The following is a 14,467-nucleotide window of genomic DNA, read 5'->3' as shown; positions in this document are numbered from 1 at the left end:
TTTTCTTATCTTTGAAACTGGCCTAATAATTCCTACTTTACAAGATTTCTGCAAAAAAAAAAATACAGATAATGAATTACAATGTCTGGCCCATTGTGGGCATTCAATACCTGGTCGTGCTTTTTATTTTTTACCTCCATGAGCCACCTGATGCCAAAGTGTAGCATTATTCCTATGGGAAAATAAAATAGACTTCATAATGATCTACAGTTTCTAGGGCAGCGTTGTGGCAGACAGAGCGTAATGCTATCTTTTGTAATGGAGATGGTGATCAGGTATGAAATTTTAGGAAAACTTACTAATGGGCTCCAGGAGGAGTCCATTACTTTACAGAGGTATTGGGTGTTACCTCTGCAATGCCTTTTTCTCAGATCTTACAGTTAGTTCTGACACTTAATGCCCATGGTTTCCACAGGTAGGTAGGCTCACTCTGGCAGGGCCCTAGTTACTTGAAGGGCTACGATGTGGATTGGATGAACTGCCTTGGTCTGGCATTTCTCTTCATCATTCTTTTCAAGATCCTCTTTTTTCGCCCTCATATGTTGCATGCCCACTTCTCTGTGCTGCTACACTTTTGCCACATGTGGATACTGTTGGATGCTTCCTCTTTCTTGTACAGAACAGCACACAGGTTTCTGCCAGTCTCGCCACTTCCCCTGTCTGTAACAATAGTGATCATTGTAAGGTGCAAAGTTAGAAACCCTTTGCATTTTACACAGTAACGCTTGATTCCGGTATCAATTTTGAATTAATTAATTTATCCCATTTTTGAGCATCTGTTGTTCTCTGTTCTGGGACCTGGGCTTCTTGTTTGTTCTCACAAGTGAGCATGGTTTATAGTCCAGCTTTGATGGTTTCACTGGGAACTCCCTGTAGGAGGCATGATCCCAATTCTCAAAAAGCTTATAGTGCATCCCTGTATGGAGAGATCGGGGGTAGATAGTCCCGAGAGACAAGTGTGAGCTGCGTGTTACAGGCAGCAGTTGCTGCTGGAAAAAGAGATTGCTCTGGGCTGAGCCGGGCTTGGCCGGGCTGGCTACTGAGAGGCATGAAGTCGAGCTGGCTCTTTCCCAGTGGGAGAGGAGAGGCCCGGGTGGGTGTGGGGGTGGGATGGTGCCCACCATGTGGTTTGTGCAGATTGTTTTCCAGAGCAGTTTCACAGAAGATTCTCATTACCCAAGCAGTTCATACGCTCATCTCTGCTGGGGACATTCTTTTTAGCCTAATGCAGGGAAGGAGAGTCATGGGAAGGGTGCCCTGTACTGGATGTATGAACTTGCCTGGATAATGTGTCCTTGGTTAAGTCAATTTCCTCAACAGTTATGCCCAGTATCAAGAGTTGATGTGGCAGTTAAGATGGAACACACGTTACTGGGAGAGATCAGCCGATTGATAAATGCGAGGTACCACTTGTCCCTCTGCTCCGCATAAATACACAGAGATGATACGTGGGGTGCATTCATATTTATCACCATAGTGTATTTACTTTATGTGAGGATTTATCCACAAATACACAGATTTATGTGAATAAATCCAAATGTGGTAAATCTGTAGATTTCCTAGCTCTTTGTTATTTCCGGAATATTTCTGTGAGGGATTGAGAGGTGTTAAAAAATAATTTAAAAGAACAGCTGTCAAATGTCTAAGCACAAAGAGCGGAAGATTGTGTCGGGGGTTTCTGGTGGTTCAGCTCCCAGACCACCCTTTCTTGTTATGGGGCCCCCAGGGGCCTGGTGCTGCTGTGACAAAGCAGCAACCAAGGAGGCTGGAAGTCCCATGTCAAAGTGTTGGCCACACTGCCTCTGGAAGCTCCTAGGGAGTGTCCTTTCTTGCCTCTGCTGGTTTCTGGTGGTGCCTGCAATCCTTGGTTGGTGGACCCATCATTCCAGTCTCTGCCTCTGTGTCACATTGTGTTCTCTTCCCGTCTGAACCTCTGCGCCCCAAATTTCTTTTTCTGATAAAGACACCAGCCATCTTGGACTTAGGGATGTCTTGGCTATCCAGTATGACTTCATCTTAATTTTTTTAATTGAGGTGCAGTAGGCACATAACATTATATTTGTTTCCAGGATACAACATAATGATTTGATATTTGTGTATATTGTGAAATGATCTCCACAGTAAGTATGGTTAACATCCGTCACCACACATAGTTACAACTTTTTTTTTCTTGTGTACCTCATCTTCATTTGAGGACATTTGTAAAGACCCTGTTTCCTAGCCAAGTCACTTTCATGGATACTGGAGGCGAGGACTTGAACATGTCTGTTTTGGAAGGGCACACACAGCCCACAACACCCAGATTGCCCAAGCGGAAGAGGGAGGCAGGGCCCTGCTCCTGGGTGGAGGCTGGGGTAGGGGGTGAGGAGACAGAATGTGGATAAAGCATGGACTTGCAACCTCAGCGTGGGTGTTCCTGCTTGAGCTTTTGAATCCTAAGCGGATGGTCCACAGCAGCAAGGTCAGACTCCATAACCAACAGTGGGATGAGTGGCCCTGGGTGTGGCCATGGCCCTAAGTGGGCGAGTGGGGAGGTTTCTGGCGCTCTTTGGTTCCTGCTCAATTCCTGAACTGGATTTTCTGGCCTTCCCTTCAGTTCTGTCATCGTTCTAATATCCTTTCACCTAATTTCCTCTCCTTTGTTTAAATTAGACAAAGTCAGTTTTTCTTGTTTGCAAGCAGGAACTCAGTTATGGCGATATCAAATTAAAGTAACGTATTATCCAAACATTACCAGAAGGTTCCCAGGGGCAGCAGAACCCGAGGACAATTAACTTCAGAAGAGTAACTGCCATTAAGAACATTAGTTACAATGGGACTTTAAATATTGACTACCAAATCACTCTTTTGTTATAAATATTTTATACAAATGACCAAGCATATATCTGCTTTATAAAGTAAGTAGTTAACATCAGGAAGTTTCAAAATTTTACTCTTAGGTATCTAGAGGTCTGAAAGGGGAATTCAAATTGTTTTTAGAACTGTAATTCAAAGAGTTTTAGGAGAAAAATAAGGAATGCAAATATTATTACTCCTTTTAATTATGTTTTGGCTGTTGAAGCAGTTCCCCAATGGCAGGTTCATGTGCAAATTTTAAAGAAATTCTTCCACTCAATATGAATATATTAATTTTCTTATTTCAACCAATCTATCTGTTAACCAATTAACAATGTGTTAAAATAACTGATACTCCTAGTTTTTCGGTCCTAAGTGTGGTAACAGGTCCCTCTACTGGCTACTCACTGAAACTACAGCTCTCTACCCAGGCCACTGTTAAGGGATTCGAAAGCAAGCAGTTTGCCTTTTGTTGTAACTCCCTTGAAAACTGTCAGAAACAGTAGCCTCAGGGCAGGAAAAAGAAAAGGCATAGATTAGGAAACCAGCTGTGAAGCAAATTTAGGCCTACAGCTCTCTGGGTTAAAATGAAAAATGCATCTCTATAGAATAATGCTGTTCAGTAGAAAAATAATGCAAGCTGGTTGCGAGGATGAGCCACATATTAATTTTACATTTCCTAGTGGCCACATTAAATAAAAAAGTAAAGTGGAACAAGTACAATTCATTTTAATTATGTATTTTTATTTAGCCCAATAGATCTAAAATATTATCACTTCAGCATGTAATCCGTATAAAAATTGAGATATCTTACATTAAGTCTTCGAGATCTGGCTGTGCTGTCACTTGTAGCACATCCCACTTCAGACTAACCACATTTCAGGAGCTCAGTAGCCCCGTGAGGCTAGTGGTTGTTAACTAGACAGCATGGGACCAGAGGAGCTCCAACAGTGGACAGGAGCATGAGAGATACATGATATTTGCCGTTTCATAATTTACAAATCATATCTCAGGGTGGCATCTCAGAATTTGTCCAAAACCTGGTTAGGAAAGGACTAATTGAAAAATTAACCCACAAGAGCCTAGAGGTTCATGTTTTCTTTGCATCACTGTTGGTGGTGCTTTGTTCAAGGGCTCCAAATAGTGGTTTGACATCATGTTCCCACAGCTTTCAAACATGCAGAACTTCAGGGCCTGTGGAGGTGGTAGCAGGGGATCTGCGCACAAGCTGGCTCTGGGTATCAAGCTCCTGTTGGACAGTCGCTAATAGCTTTTCGGCTTCCCATCTGGCGCATGTCTGTGGGCTCTTGGGATGGCCGCAGTCCTCAGCAGTAGAACTCCACCCACCGCCCGCAGGGGTAGCCTTGAGACTGCCGGCCACACTGTTGGCTGGCTTTCCTTCCCCCTTCGTGTGGGGTCTGAGGCTGGGTGGGCTAGTTAAACGTAAGATGCTTACATAGAATTAAACTAATGAGTGAATATATATAATTTAACTGATTAAAATAAATATATCGTTAAACTAATTGAACTTACTATTGATTATGAAGGTCTTAGCCCTCAAGGGCTTTTAATTAGAAGGAGCCATGGGTTATGGTGGAAGGACATGGCTTTTCCAACAGAGTCCACTTCCTTCTTCCCCAAATTGGGAATTTAGCCTAGGTGTGACGGTTTTGTATCCCAGCTGCAAAAGGTCCCCAGAAGAGGGGGACCATGGCTTTTTCAGATGCCCTCCTGTGCCTGCACAAACTTTTGGATGACAAGGAGAACCTCTCTGTGGAGCCTGCTATCTTCCTGGGCCTCCTCCAGGTTGTGAGGCTCAGGCCCTGCCTATTCCTCACTTTCTGAAACTTCAAAGGAGGCCTTATCTCCCCCGCCTCGAAATGACTTGCCAAGGGATAGGCAGCTTGTGTGGCTCCCACACTGAACGTTACCTTCTCGCTTCCTTTTCCAAACCCTCCTCTTCCCTCGTCCCAAATGAGCGGGTCTTTTATTTCACTGGAGTGGGGAACGAGGTCGGTTCTATTGTTTCTCTTTTCACATCTTTTCTGTCTTACTCCTTTTGACATCTTTGTTTTCTAATTCTGGCCACCCTGGGGCCGGTGGGAGGGCCTGAGAGTGTAGATGAAGGATGGATAAACAGGATGGGACCACATGCAGTCACATATCACAGAGCTCCCTCTTTGTTCACCAGAAAACAGGGATTCTGAAGTGACCCTGTGCAGTAGGCAGTGGGTGAGGTGATGTGGGTGTGGGGGAGCACTACAGCTGTCAGGACAGAGAAGCGAGCCTGGGAAGGGAGAGGGGCAGAGGGGCAGAGGTTCACACTATCGGTGATGGCAGGTACCGGACCCGAGGGGAATTCAGTCGAGAGAAGTGGCATGGTAGTCGAGGTGGAGGAATTCAGAGTAGACAGACAGACCTGCGTCCCATGAGCCATTCGTACTACGGTTCTAAAAGTTTATTTCTTTCTTTTTTTCATGTGTTAAATTTAAAAAGTGTTGTGGTTGGGAACAGATTGCTTATTTTATTTCTTGGGCATTAAAACCTACTTTCTTTTAACCCTGAGTAAATGCCTAGATGTTTGAAAATGCAATAAATTAAAAGCATGTGGTAGCTTAGAGAAATATTACCACACAGCCACACACACACACATAGTGTCTGAGTGGGTCAAGTTGAGTGAATGTCTCTTTAAAATGTGCTGTCTGAATGAGGCAGCGATGATGTCACTCATTCATTGGCAGTAAAGTCATGGGGACCATCGTTGAGGCTGACAGGAAGTTAGAAAAATGAGTCCCCAGGGAAACACATACTCCACTTCTAGTTCCTTGAGATGTAAATATGTCTCTGGAAGTGAATACAGATATGTGTTATTTCTTATCACCCCATAAAAATTTATCCCTAAGGCAGAGTAAACATCTTGATGGATCTGTATGCCCGGCAGTCCTTCCTCAAAGGTACAGCTCAGGAGCCTCTTTCCTGGGGTGGCTGGGGACATGAAATGTGATTCTTTTTTAATTGGACCCCTCACATTCCTTCCCAGCCCTTCTTCAAAGTGAGTTCCTTGTGTTGAGCCAAGATTAAAAAAAGACAGGGCTTGCCCCACGCCCTGGTGAAACGTTCTTTTTGAATGTGTGACAGAAATACATTCATTCCTAGAAACTGGAATCTGGCCATTCTCTTGTAGGGGCTTGTCAGGGTAATCCTTTCCTGGAACAAACCCCACTGGGAACTGTGCCCGGTCCCTGGGCAGACAACCTGCCCAATCACATTCACATCCCAAAGCCAAATATCTTCTCTTACGAGCAAATGAGTGAGTTCTCTTAGATGTTTTATGGGAGCAGCAGAGGGGGTGGATTTGACCGAGGTTAGAAGAAGGAAGACTTGGAGAAAGAGAGGAGCAGATCCTCACTGGTTTAGAATTATTCAGAAAAAGTTGAGTTTGAGTAGGAAAAATTCTGAACAATGGAATACTTGGAATATAATTTAACCTTTTAAAACATATATAAAAACTAAAATATATATGGTTATGAGTCGACTAAATGAAAGGATGAACTTGTTTTAGTCCTACATTGTATGTTAATATAAGTATAAAAAATTATTTAAAACTTTAAAGCAAATACAAATCATAGCACCATATATACATGAAAATAAGTTTCAGATTACTGAAGTCAAAAATCAATGGAGCTGTTTGGCTTTTTACTAATATTAAAGTAATTACGGTTTAATAATTAAAATGAGAACTCCTCTGAGGTCTTTGAAGAGACATTTGAGGGGGGACTCCCCTTTCCAGTGGAACAATTTGAACTCAAAGTTCTGTAAGGATATACCGTATTGGTAACAGACTCAGATACCAGGAGTGCTGATTCATTTGAGCTTGGTTGGTACATTCTGTTTTGGAAAATTATTTATTATTTATTCAATTTCTCTAATAGATATAAATTGTTGACCACAGGGGAAGCATTATTCCCTGTGTTGTCTGTCATATGCTGAATGCCGGCTGAGGATGAGCAGATGGGGAATCGCTCTGTTTCTGGTGGGGAGAGGGATGGGGAAGAAGATTGTTGGGCCAGGAACTGTGGAAAGAAGACTTCTTACTTGTGTGAGAGCTTAAAGATGAGTAGGCGTTCACTGCTGGAGGGAGGGGAAATGAAATAGTTCTGGTGGACTGAAGGACAAGGCACCAAAGCAGGAAAATAAATGGTTTATTCAGGGAACAGGGCACTTCCCTGGATGAGAATAGGGGCTCCAGGTCAACTGACTGAAAGCCAATTCACTGCAGGATTAATTCACTAAAGGAATATTCTTGAGTACATTCAATGGATATGTATGTACATATATATGAATGTATGTAAGTGTGTATATATAGTGTGTGCACAATTGTGTGTATATGTGTGTGTGTATTCACACACACACACGTATATGTAATTCTAATGGATATATTGGTGAATATATTATTTTTAAATAAATATATTACTTTCATGTCTTTTCTCTCCTTGAGTTGCAGAGGTGGAAGAAGCTCAAAAGAGGAGAGGGAAGGTGGGGAATCACAACATATTATTAACTCACATTCCTCCCCAGTTGAACAGGCAGCTGTGTCTCCTACCTAATCTTTCATGTTGAAATGTGATAGTTAAATTGGTTTAGGAATGTCCTCATCCTGAATACAGGTTTAGGTTCATGTATCATTCAGTTGGTCCTTTCGATCTGAATGCTAAAAGTGGTGAAAGTCTAAATGAGTGAGCCCCAAACTCAGAACCCTTGCAAAGATACGACAAAAGATCGTCTTTTCTAGGGTGAGGCTCCAAGAACTGTCTTTTCAGCGGGGTTTAGGAAACACTGGATACACCCCACACTTTTGGTCCTGAATTTCAGTATACATTCCGTTTAACTGAGGAAGTTGTTAAAAATGCAGATTTGGGGGCTCCTCCCAGAAATTCCGACTCAGTAAGCATACGGTGGGGCCCTGCCCTGGAATACTCATTTTACAATCAACCCTGGTGATTCTGTTAAAACCGATCCCTAGCTCACGATTTGAGAAGTAATTCTCAACCCTGGTTGCTATTTAGAATTACCTGGGAGCTTTTTAAAAATACTGACTCCTGGGTCCTACCCCCAGATCAATTACCTCAGGTTTTCTTGGGGTAGAGCTAGGAAATTATCTTTGTTAAGTGCTCCCAGGTAATTCTAACATGTAACGTGAGCGAGGAGGATCCTGGCTAGACCGCAAATGTTTAGGGCGAAGTTGGCAATCGATTGCGTACGTGGAGAGACTGGTATTTCCTTACAGTTTAAGATGGTTATTTAAACCTCACAACAATTCTGAGTTCCCATTTTACAGATGAAGAAACGAGGCTCAGAACAGTATAATTAATCTGGGGACATTTATCTTATGAGTGTTGGAACCAAAGTTCTCTTGTAATACATCTTGCTGCCTCCTTGCACTGAGAGGTGCTATGGACAAATGAAAAATTTGTTTGATTCAGGTTTGGAGTGAAAATAAACTGATGAATGTCTTTATATAAGGCCTATATAATATTTTATAAGCTGAGTTGGGTCATGTGCATGTAATGGGGTGAGTGGTTAGACCAGTGGGACACAACCTTGTCAGTTGCTGACTTATAGGCACCTTGACCATGTGAAAGAGAATGAGGTCTGTCTCTCTGAGACATACCAGTGACTTCCTCTCACTGCAGCCAGAGACCCCTCTTCCACGAGAGCCAGTCAGTCCCTCGCAGGCAGGGGCTGCCTGGGACAGTTGCCACTGTCCTGTCTGGTCCATAGTCGTTTTGAATCTCAGTGGAACATTCATTCATATATAAAAATGGAAAGAGAATACTAAGTCCCTTGTCCTCTCCTTTGCAGTGTTTCACACCTGATCTGACACAACCTTTATGGAGGGGTGTGACCATAGCAGTCATCCATCCCCTACCTCACCTGTGATGTCACTGGCTGCCAGGCTAATGGGAGTTGGCCTTGATTTTGGACAGACTCATACTTACTCACCAAGAGCTCCCAGTAGCCTGGGGCTCTTTAGACACTGCCATTAACTACCCCCACCCATTGCTCCTGTAACGCACCTGCAGAGAGAGGGACTCGATATTGTGCTCCTCTCAGTGAGATACAGGATTCATATATTTTCTGCATTCACGTAAGGTTTGGTTAGGTGCATTTTTCTTCGTGGATCATGACACAAAAACTTTGATGTCGAAGGTAGACTTTGAGTTTGAGAGAGAGACAGGGTTATTCCTAGGGACTAGGAATATTTTAAGTTTTAGATTTTTTTTTTCATGTTTACTGGTTGATTGTAAAGTATGTGAAAAAAAGTACGGATGAATAGTCAGGTGAAGAGGTACACAGGAGGCTGTTCTGTAAACGTCTGTGAGGTCAAGGTGGTAGGTGGTCTTGTTGAAATCGTCTGTATCTTTACTGATTTTCTGTCTACTTGTTCTATCAGCTCTTGCAAGTTGGGTTTTGAGATCCCCAGCTGTACTTGTGGATTTGTCTCCCTTTTACATTTTTATCAGTGTTTCCTTCACGTGTTCTGGGTCTTTGTTATTAGGTGTAGGTATCTTTGTAATTGTTACATATTCCTGATGTTTGACCCATTTTTCTCTGTGAAATGTCCCTCTTTGTCTCTATTAACATTTCTTTTTTTTTTAACATTTTTTATTGATTTATAATCATTTTACAATGTTGTGTCAAATTCCAGTGTAGAGCACAATTTTTCAGTTATACATGAACATATATATATTCATTGTCGCATTTTTTTCTCTGTGAGCTACCATAAGATCTTGTGTATATTTCCCTGTGCTATACAGTATAATCTTGTTTATCTATTCTACAATTTTGAAATCCCTGTCTATCTGTTCTCACCCCCTGCCCCCTTGGCAATCACAAGTTTATAGTTTATATTCTATGTCTGTGAGTCTATTTCTGTTTTGTATTTATGCTTTTTTTTTTTTTAGATTCCACATATGAGCGATCTCATATGGTATTTTTCTTTCTCTTTCTGGCTTACTTCACTTAGAATGACATTCTCCAGGAGCATCCATGTTGCTGCAAATGGCGTTATGTTGTCGGTAGGTTTTAGATTTTTCAGCAGTGCTCCTAACTATAACTAGAATGCTGCTGTATGATGTAAATTGCAACCCAAGCCATTCCCCAATATATCTCTGCCCAGTGTAAATTTCTTCTCCCTCCTTCCCATGGTCTGAAGTGACAGCTTCAACCTGAGGACTGAACCGCCGCTCCTGCTGCTCACTGGCTCCCCCTGTCCATCTTCCAGGGATTGTCTTAGCATCATCTCAAAGTCTCACTTCCTATCTTCTCTTCAGAGCCTGTAAAACAGCCCCCCATGCTCTCAAGGAGCGTCCAGCAAAGCATGATTTCCCTCCAACCTGAAGTTGGCTTACCACTACGACTTACATGTCACTCGGATGTTCCCTATAGGATTCTTTTAAAAAATAATAGCTTTACTGAGATATAATTCACATAATATAACATTCACTCTTTTAAGGTGTATTTTTTTTCAGTATATTCACAATTGTGCAGCCATTACTGCTACCTAATTTTAGACATGGCCACCACCCCTAAAAGAAATCCTGTGCGTCATTCCCCATTTTGCTCCAACCTCCCTTCTCCTAGTCCTAGGTAACCACTAATCAACTCTCTGCCTCTACAGATTTGCTTATTCTGGGCATCTCATATGAACAGAATCACATAACATATGGTCCTTTGTGACTGACTTCTTCCACTTAGCATGTTTTCAAGGTTCATCCCTGTTGTGGCGTGTGTTATTGCTTCCCTTCCGTTCATGGCTGAATAATGTTCCATGGTATACATATACCACATCTTACTCCTCCATTCATCAGTGGATGGACATTTGGATTGTTTTCATTTTGGACATTTATGAATAATGCTGCTATGGACATTCATGGGTGAGTTTTTGTGCACATGTCTTTTCATGAGGAAGGTATATACTGAGGGCTGAAATTGCTGGGTCATGCATTTAACATTTTGAGGAACTGCCAGACTGTTTTCCAAAGCAGCTGTATCATTTAGCATTCCAACCAGAAATGTATGAGGGTTCCAAGTTCTCTACATCTTCAACACTTGTGGATTTTTCTCTTTTTGATTACAGCTATCTTCGTGGGCATGAAGGAGTATTTTGTGGCTTTTATTTGCGTTTCCCTGATCACTAATGAGGTTGAGCATCTTTTCTTGTGCTTGTTGGCCATTAGCAATATGAAAACAAATTTATGTATGTATATGCATGACTGGGACATTGTGCTGTACACCAGAGATCAACACATTGTAATTGACTGTACTTCAATAAAAAAATAAATATTGTCCATTAGTATATCATCCTTGGAGAAATATCTTTTAAAATCCTTACCCCATGAAAGAAATTGGGTAGTTTGTCTTTTTATTGTTGAGAGACAAAAATTCTTTCTGTATTCTTTTACAAATCCCTTATCTGATTTGCAACTATTTGCAATTTTCTTTTGTCTTTTTCACTTTCTTGGAGGTGGCCTTTACAGCACAAAATTGTGCTGAAGTCCTATTTGTTTATTTTTCTTTTGCTGCTTGTGCTTTGGATGTCATATCTAAGAAACCATGGCTTACTGCAAGGTCTCAAAGATGTACTCTTATGTTTTCCTCTAAAAGGTTTACAGCATTTACTCTAATATGTAGGTTAGTGAGCCATCTTGAGTTAATTTCTGCATGTGGTGTGAAGTAGGGGTCCAACTTCATTCTCCCAGCACCATTTGTTGAAACAACTGTTTAGGCCACTGAACTGTCTCAGTACTTGAATTAGTCAGCTCAGACTGCCCTAACCGAATAGCATAGACCGGGTAATTTAAACAACAGAAATGTATATTTCACAGTTCTGGAGGCTGAGAAGTTCAAGATCAAGGTGCTGCCCCATTTGGTGAATTTGTGACATAAGACAAATTATGTGTTTGCAAAATGTAATGGTGGAACAGGCATTGGCTCTAGACATTCCCATTCCAAAAGGGAGAAATGGGAAAGAAGAAAAGGTGATGGGTCCTAAGCAAGTCCAAAATCTAGCAAAGCAAATGCCATAAGATTTTAAGGCTTATGAACAATAGAAATTTATCTCTCTCAGTTCTGGAGGCTGGAAGTCCAGGATCAAGGCCCCTGCGGATACGGTGTGGCTGAGAGGGCCTGCTTCCTGGTTCACACTGGCAGTCTTCTCACCGTGTCTTCACGTGATGAAAGGTGCTGGAGAGTCTGGGAGCCTCTTTTTTAAGAGCACTCATCCCATTCATGAGGGCTTCACACTCATAACCTAAATGTCTCCCAAAGACCCCAGCTCCTGATGCCATCATACTGAACATTAAGTTTCAACATATGCTTTTTTGGGGGAGGGAGGCATAAATATTTAGTCTATAGCAACTGGTTAACTCAAGTGCTTCTCTGTGTGACAAACAATTCTGACCACATATATAAACATAATCTATCTATCTATCTATCTATATGTGTTTTTCTTCATCCTAGAATTTTCACTTGAACATTTTCTAGTATGATGAATTGCTAACCATTTTGGCTATAGGTAAGATTATCCAAAGGCACCCCAGATGTTAGGTGAAAAATCACAGCTTATTCAAATTAGATTTTAGGTGTTGACAAACATGTTCTAGATTAGAAAAGATGTTGTGAATTCATGAGTAATCACTGTGGCTGCCTACACTTTTCTATGCACATGTTTATAATACAATTGATTTATGACATCAATAGCTCTTTCACAACTGTTAACCATTTAAACTATAGCATTGTAAAAATGAGACCTAGATTTTGTTTCCTCTGTTTGTCCAATCTAACATATAATCATTTGTCTCAGAGAATTCTGGAAAAAAACATATTTTCATATGCATAAAAGGTTCCTGTAGGTTCCTGTTCTAGCTTTACATGATTTTTTTCATTTTTATAACACATCTAGGTATTATTTTGACTAAAATCACAGTTAGTAATTATAACACATAAGTTTTTTATCTAGAATATTTTCTTGAAAGGTTTCTCTTCTTGTCACTTGTGCTGTGGGGTCTTAAAACATTACAAAAACTATGCACATTAATTGAAATACATTGGAAATATAAGGAAAGGAAGAGAAAAACAAATATTCTATGAGAAGTGGCTACTCCTGACCTTCTTAAAATTATTTTGCTGTGGCTACGCTCATCCTTATCATCATAGTCAGGTTCTAAAGCTTCCTCTTGTCACTTCAGTGGGGTGAGGAGAGCAGGGATGGGGGCTGGGAGGCTGGAGAAGGGAGCCTGATTGCCTTGGAGCTTGACTTTGTGTGAAAATGACCCGCCCCTGAGTTTACCACACCAGAACTTCCTGTAGTCTGGATTTTGCTGATGGAATCTCTATGGTATAATTTAAAGTTATTTATTGTATTTCCTGAATTTTGTAGTTAAATCTAGAAGCTTGATCATATTCAAGTCTGATCTGTTTTGGTTAGACTACTTCAAAGGTGATGCTGTGAACTGCCATCCAGAAACACCCAATGTCCGACTTACTCTCTTTTTTGTGATGGTATCAGCCATTGATGATCATAGCCTAGATGTGTTAATTCATTAGGGTGTTCTAATCTTATCATTTTTTCTTTTTTTAGAATGTATTGCATATTTATTTATCTATTTATTTATTTATTTATTTATTTATTTATTTATTTTAGTGGGGGGCAGTTAAATAAGTTCATTTATTTATTTATTTTTAGAGGAGGTACTGGGGATTGAACCTAAGACCTTGTGTATGCTAAGCATGCGCTCTACCACTTGAGCTATACCCTCCCCCTCTTCATTTTTTTCTTTATTCATTAGCTGGAATACATCTATAAAGATGTGAAAAGTGGCACATGACTAAAGAGGAAGCTCTTTACCAGCTATGTGGTTATCTGAGATTTGCATTGGAAAGGCAGAATACATGTTGGGCTCTTTCTCTTGCATCTGTTTTCTTTTTTCTTTTTTTTAACGCATCCATTTTTAAAACAGTTGATTAGGAGAGTGTATTCTTTAAGACAGTAGAAGTAGGAGAATGAAACTATAGACTCTGCTCATTTGCCAAGAACTAACCATACAAACTCTTTCAGTGCAGTCTCATCCGTGGTTTTCCCAGAGGACGTGCCAGTGCAAATGGAAAACTCAACATCTGCGGCCAGATAATGAGCACAAAGAGTAATGTGGCACTTTTCACCTTCAAAGCGTTTCAGGGGTAATTATTCCTCCCATCTTGCCAAGAAGTAGGTGTTATTACCTTCATTTTAAAGATAAGAAAATGGAGACCTGAAGAAGATATGAGAGCAACTTGCCCCAAGCTAGGAGGGCGTCACCATGAACGATAAGGATATAATTTGTGTATGGCATAATTTAAAATGTCATGCTGAGGAAGAGGGATACAGATAGAGCCAAAGGAAAGAGGAGCTGGAGACCACTGACTCAGTTCTGACACCGTAAATTGTGCAGAGTGCAGGAATTTGGGGACAGCCTGGGCCATGGGGATTTTCAATGAAGCCTTTGATGTTGTAATGTCTGACAAATGGTAGGTGATGAGCAAATATCTGTCAGATGACTAAAAATGAAGAATTTGTTACACTTTGCCACTG

The sequence above is a fragment of the Vicugna pacos genome, chromosome 30, assembly GCF_048564905.1.
Source record: "Vicugna pacos chromosome 30, VicPac4, whole genome shotgun sequence".
Taxonomy (NCBI): Eukaryota; Metazoa; Chordata; class Mammalia; order Artiodactyla; family Camelidae; genus Vicugna; species Vicugna pacos.
This window is presented reverse-complemented; position numbering follows the sequence as displayed.